Source organism: Hibiscus syriacus, unplaced genomic scaffold (genome assembly GCF_006381635.1).
Source record: "Hibiscus syriacus cultivar Baekdansim isolate YM2019G1 unplaced genomic scaffold, ASM638163v2 tig00003725_pilon, whole genome shotgun sequence".
NCBI classification, from domain to species: domain Eukaryota; kingdom Viridiplantae; phylum Streptophyta; class Magnoliopsida; order Malvales; family Malvaceae; genus Hibiscus; species Hibiscus syriacus.
In genome coordinates this window covers 1,537,128-1,544,232 of record NW_024061982.1, presented here as the reverse complement: position 1 = coordinate 1,544,232, position 7,105 = coordinate 1,537,128, and positions in this window count along the sequence as shown.

Here is a 7,105-nt window from a genome sequence, read left to right as displayed (position 1 = left end):
GAATAGTATATAAACTCAAACGTCGGCCCTTAAGGGTCATATTCTCTCATTTTTTTAATTTCCTCTCTCTTCAATTCCCTCATCAGAGGGAAAAGAGTTCCGGCCAGTAGCCGCGCTTCGACGTCGGCCGGTGGCCGAAAAATCCTAAAATACACCAAAATGAAGCCCTAAACACCCTAAAGCCAAAACCGAGGACCATTTAGCCTAAAAATCCTTAACCCGACCTAGATCTAAGCTTGTTACCTTCGGTATTTTGGTTTTTCAATGGCGTAGAGAGGCTCCGATGACAGCAATCTCTTCGGTAAGTCTCTCTCTCTTTCTTTTTCTTTCTGTTTTGTGTATTTTGCTTCATGGTTGTTGGTGTTCCCGTGTTCTACTCTCTGTTGGTTTTGTTCATTCTGTTCGTTCTCTCTGTCTTGCTCTAAGGTTATTTTCTTTTTCTTTTTGCAGGTGTGATGGATTTATAGCTATCCCGGTTGTTTGCTCGGACCGGTCCCCTGGGTAAAGTTCGATGAGTAACCGAACTATGTGGTGACTCACCATAGGGCAGCAATGTGGATGGCTGGCCTAGTGTTGGAGAACTTCTGGAGTCTTCTGGCGAGGGCGGCAGCAGCTGGAATGTCGGTGTGGAGATAGTAGAGGCTGCGACGTGGTAGTGAGGTGTCGACGTGGTAGTGAGGTGTCAACGTGGGGTGGTTGACTATCGGAAGTAGCCGGTTGGAGCACTTGGCAGCAGAGGCGGCGGCTGTAGTCCCTGGGGTATCATAACCCTAGGGTTTCCTACTGGATATCTGTAATACCCTAATTTTGACCGGACATTTTAATTCCATTTAAAGATGATCGGGAAATAATTTGAAGATGTTGGTGCTCGATGAAGAATTAATTCAAATAAGGAAGCATGGAATTTTGCGTTTGAAAGCTTAAGGTGCTCGATTGGAATTGGAATCGTATATGGAAATCGAGGCATAAATTGAAATCCAAATTCTAAAATTGAATGTTTAAAGTCCATTTACAAGCCCAACTAAAGTATAAATAGTTACAATAATAATTACAGGATCCGAGCCCACAAAGAAGAGCAGGCCCAAGTTTGACCCGGTTACAACCCGAGCCCATTTGTAGCAATCTGACCTGACCCATTTAGTGGCTGCTCACGTGAAGTCCCTCGGGACTGTTGCTCCACTAAACGTTGCCCATACTTTATTGCCACCAATGCTCATGCATGCCCACGTGAGGACATCACCATGCAGCATTGCACCCAATAGCTCAGTCCCCGAGCCAACAGTAGATCCTCCCAGAGCCCCGAGACAGTGCGCATCAACCCATGTCTATCAACCACTGCTGCCATCAAGACATCCACTGCTGCCGCCCGTGCTCACCATTACTCGAGCCCATACCTTGCAAAATATTTGTTTTTGTTCTCCGAGGGTGCCAGGGGAGGAGGATCGAGAAGGCAAGAACAAATAAAACCAACTATCAGTAATTACAAGAGGGGGGTGACAAAAAAAATCAGCCATCAAACAGAAAAAAAAATCAGCAAACAGAGAGCATAGTGAACACGAACAACAGGGGACATGAGACATCAGTCACGAACAGCAGTGAACAATCAAAAAATTCACCAACAGACAGCAAAGAGGGGGAAAATTCTGTTTTTGTAATGAGGGTATTATGAAACCCATAAAAATGGTGTAACAGGGGTCTTCCCCATCTTTTCCAAAATCAATAGAAACAATTCAAATCGGAGGTATCTCAATTAATCTTTTATTTTTTTTTACATGCATGTTCTTAAGTCTAAAAAGAAACAAAATAAAAACAGTAGGGGGGACGAGACATTTTACCTCGTTGTTGGTCCCTCGTCAAAGCCCAGGTTGTCGTCAAATCGCGAGTCAGAGCATCTAGAGGAAGCAGTGTTGGTTTGATTTCGAGAGAGGCTGGCTTAAGGTTATCTTGATAATGAGTTTTGGCCATGGTCTTTGGAGCCTTGGTTGAATAGAGAAGGGTTTAGGCTCAGTTCAGGGTTGGTTCTAGTAGGTTCCCCTCGGTCTAGGTGGTTATCGGGGTGAAGATGGCCATCAAGGCGTGGTGGCCGTCGGCGGTGTTGAATGATGAGGGCGATGTCTCGGTTGAACCATATGAAGAAGAGAGTAGATAGGGGATGAGAGGAGCGGCTCCTTGGTGAGGGAGAAGAGGAGAGAATGGCTGAGGGGGTAAATGAGGGTTAGGTTTAGTCCAAAGTAGGTTTTATATAAGGCTTTTAGGGTTAAATGCTTTAAGGTCACTACGCTTTTGTCCATATTTTCGTTTTGGTCATGGAATCGAGTCCTATTTTTTAGTAATTTGGACGTCATCTTTTATGCACATTTGATTTTAGTCCTGAATGCTAGTGTATGTGTTTTCTTTCGTTTGCATATTTGGTTTTCAAGTTTTTGCATGTTATATTTTAGTCCTTAAATCGGTATTTTTGTATTTCTGATTTTGACTCTATGTTTTATCCGTATTTAATTTCAGCCCGATTGGTAATGTACTTAGTTTCGTTTCTTTAGACATTTTAACCTCTGAATGGTTGCATGTTTCATTTTAGTCCCTAGGTCGAAGTTTGCATGTTTCTAATTCTGTCTATTTATTTTATGGTTCATTTAATTTTCGTCCTAGTGTTGATTTGTTTATTTTCTGGTTTTTAGATATTTGACCTTAATATTTTTGCATGTTGCACTTTAGTCATGAGTGTGTTTGGATTTATTCTGTTTTTAGTCCCTTGCAATAGGAATAGTTTCATTTCAGTTCTTAGTATTTAATATGGTATAATACTAGCATTTCTACCTTAATTCGTATTTTATTTATAATTAGGTTATTAAAGTTTTATTTAATATTATTTACTCCTCGTTTTAATAAATATATTTATTTTCTGAAATTTATAATTTGTTGTATTATGTTTTCGTTTGTTTTGTTTAGGTCATATTTGTTCATTAAATATAACTATGTATATAGTATATATTTTTAGTTATAAAATGTGTATATAATTTTTATGGAAATGTCATATTGCAGAATAATTTTGTATATGTTATTTGTTAATTAAATGATCATTTTGTTTAATTAATTTTTGCATGTTAACCTCATGTATAACTCAACTCCTAATTTCATAATCGAACTAAGGGTAATACCCTCTTAATTTAAAACTGTCAGAATAGCTTTTCGTAACTTACATAAAAGTCGTTCTTAACGGTTTTAAATTACAAGTGTAACCCGTCATTGTCACCAAAAATTGATTCTTCACTTTAAATTTTGGGAGAGAAAGAAAAAGAAATGTTCGGCTATTTAAATTTGATGAGAAAAGTTCGTTAGAACTGACCTAAAGATCTGGTCTCAACATATTTAAATAATCGAATATTCTTTATCTTTCTAATGGCTTGGTAATTGTCATTTAACTTATCTCATTGTTTTTTAATGTTATAAAATTAGCATTTTTGTTGTTTTAAGGGATCATAAATCAAATTAAACTCGAACTTGTGAAATTCGTTAGAAAGACATTAATTAATCGACTAGGTATCGATTTAGGGTGTTGTGGGGGTGCTAATCCTTCCCAACACGTAACCGACTCCCGAACTCGGATTTTGATAATGCGGACCTTAATTTGTTGTTTTAATTAAAATTATTTTTTATTTAAAATGACAACGTTTTTGGGTGCCCAATCACACCCTAATCAAATATTGGTGGCGACTCCTCGAACCATATGTTTTTATCGTAAACGAATTTCCAAATTTTCGAAACGAGAGGTTTTCTAAAATCGCATTGTTTTTAATTAAAAAATCAATCACAAAGAAGATAATTAAAAATGATGCGGTTTTCAAAATCTCGCTCCCTCCCCGTAAAAATCGTTTCGATACAACCTTTCGATATTTAGAGCCTTCTTACTGTGCTCTGTCCCGTTAGGTAGGGGTGAACGCTACGCTTACGTGAGAAAAATTACTTTTCTCTGCATGGGCTTTAGCAATTAACCTCTGGGGTACATGCCTTATATTTACGAGTAAAACATTGAGTTTTCTCGCATGGACATAGGGAAGAGTATCCTCTCGAATTGAACTTGATCCATTTTAAGCCTATAAATGGGTGAGGATCGAGGGTCTGGCAAGCCCAATGGGGTACCAGCAAAGGACAATTCGAGGACCCTTTTAGTGATACCAAACTTTGACCATCTTATGTTGAATCTCAATCCACAGATACAAAGGGGAAACTCATTCTAAACTTTTCCTCGAATTTATTTTTGCAAGAAGTATGAGAACTAGAAAAGCATGCGGTTAGGTTTTATATTTTCGCACAAAGTATGTGAATTAGATACCATGCGGTTAGGATTTTTTGTTAATGATAAAGCATGTGGGTAGATATCATGTTGGGTAGGATTTACTAAAGCATGATTGGTTAGCCAGCATGTGAGGGTAGGTTTTATTTTATGTTTACGGTACCCACTATCTTGTTGTTTATCTTATGTGCACTAACCCGTTTTTGTTCTATGTCTATTTTATTATGATTTTATTGCATTTGCATCCTCATGTCCTCGAGGGGGTGTTAATTCACAAGTGATTGACTAACAAGAAGGCTAACCATATTGAGGCAAGAAATTCTCCACCATGTAGTCAAAACCAAGAGATCTAGAGATGTTCAAACGATCCATGAAGAAGGACACCCGATAAATGAGGAGATCTGAAGCTGGTTTAAGAAAAGGTGCAAAGACCAAGATGTTGACTCAAGGGATAGATACAGTCATACCAAGGACGAGAAGACCCTTCATAAAGATATGAAGACCACTTTGCATTTCAGGTGCAATACAAGATCCCATGAAGAGTACAACTCAAGGAAATGAAGAGATAAAGAATCACAGTTGTATTTTGACTACATGGTGTACTTGCTGAATTCTTGTTGTCTAAGTGAACGGTTGTTCTATAAGTGGTCACTTTCGGAATTAACACCTCGTGCATTTGCATTTGCATTCTTATTTTTGCATTTGCATTCTTATTTTTGCAATTGCTTATTAATTTATTTTGCTATTATTGTTTTTTTGTCATTTTGTTACCTTATTTATACTTACTTGTTCTTTACGTTGTTTGCATTGCATGATCATGACATAATCAAAAGGTGTCGATTTGTGAGTGGTCAGCATAGTAGAAGGTTTTCATGATGGACAAGGGGTTTCATGATCAAGCAGACTATAACACAGATGAGAAATGGCATCCTAAGAAAGCTTCGAGAATAGTGGAAAGATCTGCACCCGAAGATCGCGTGGCTGAGGAAAGAGAAAAATGAGATAAAGAGAGCAGATGTACAGGATAATGGATATGATAGATGCTTTGTCCAAAGGAAGAGGGACTTCTACAACAGAGCTCGACAGAAGCAACCTTGAGGTGTCAAATATGCAAGAGACTACTTTAGAACCTGCTGATTATAGCCAGTATGAGAAGCCACACACAATCATTATTCGTATCAACAAGCTGTTTGGAAATGCCAAAGAAATAGTGGCAACTACAGAAATTCAGAAGGATGAAAAGAAGCCATGTAGTCAGAACTCGGTGGTATTTGATAGTCTACTTCAGACATCAGGGGAGTAAAACTTAAAATTCTAGTCCAACCCAAGTCGAGAGGTGGCTCTCATTTTGATTTTATCCCTATATCATATAAGGAGTTGTATGATGCACTGTTAAAAGCCCGAGAAGTAGCTCCTCATTATGTGAAGCCTTTGCAGCCTCCGTATCCAAAATGGTATGACGTCAATGTTCGTTGTGAATATCATGTCGGGGTTCAAGTACATTCCATTGAGAATTGCACTGCCTTCAAACATTGAGTCCAACATATTTTGGATCATGAAGTTTTGGAATTTGAAATGAAAGGTCAACTGGGTTTGGTGACTGATTATCTAATTAAGGTGGAGCCAAAAGTGTTCAAAGGTAAAGGTATCAGTGAGAACATCCAAGAAGAAGATAGTTTGCCAAGATATGAAGCCCATATTCTTCATTTAAGGAGCGAGAATGATAGATTGAACAGAGAGATGGAAGTTATGCGTGATAGTTTTCAAAGGATCAGCCACGTCTTTAAATTTGTTGGCATACGAAATGTCCCAGAGGAGTGGATAGTAGGGGTCGCTAAATTGAAGAATGATGTTAAAAAGTAGAAAGAATTGCAAGGTGCATGAAGGCCGAACAAATAAGTTTTCTTATGAATTACAGATTGCAGAGAAAAGGTGTGATACAGCTATCAATGATTTGGGTAGATATCAAGCCGAAAATCAGACGTTGAATTTGGCCATAGCTAACATGGAAATCTCATATCAACACCACAAGTAGGAGAGTGAAGTTGAGCTAGAAGCCACTAAAGCCAAGAACAAGAAGTTGATGAAGATGGTGGATGATTGTAGTAATCTTATGCAAGAGTTTCATAACCACAATGACTTTCTTACAAGGAAAAATCAACAACAGTGTTTGCAGCTCCGAGAATTGGCACTCAAGATAGAGAAGAGGGACAATGTCATGAAAGAGGTTATGACCCAAGCAAGCAATGCGGCTCACAAATGGGTTGATTTAGCTGGCTTTGTAAGAGAATTAAAGCAGATTGACAACTCAAACCCTCGAGCATGAGTGGAAGTTAAATTGGTTTTTGAAAGAGATAGAAAAGCTAGGAGTGAAAGTTGTCTATTATCTATAAAAGTTTGTTTGATGTACCCAAACCTTTGTGTTCAATGAAAGTTGTTTTAAGATGGTCACTCTAAAATGACACCTTTTGTATTTGCATTTAGCATTTGCATTTGCTTTGCATGTATTTATTTAAGCATTTTACATGAATTAAATTATGAAAACATGGAAATAACTTATGAGAGGTTATGTGACAGTAATAACCAGATCATTCATTCATACCACTTCCTCATCATCATGAACAAACAAATAGAAGCAATGAGCAATCTAATGAGAAAGTACAAGATCAGTTGCAAGAGCAGTTGGTCGAGTTACAACAAGATACGAGGAATCAAGCATCGGGGTCTCTACAAGGCGTATCGAATCAAATGATCCAGGTGCTGGCAACCAAGGCTGTTGGTAGAGAGGAAATCACTGATAAAGGACACCAG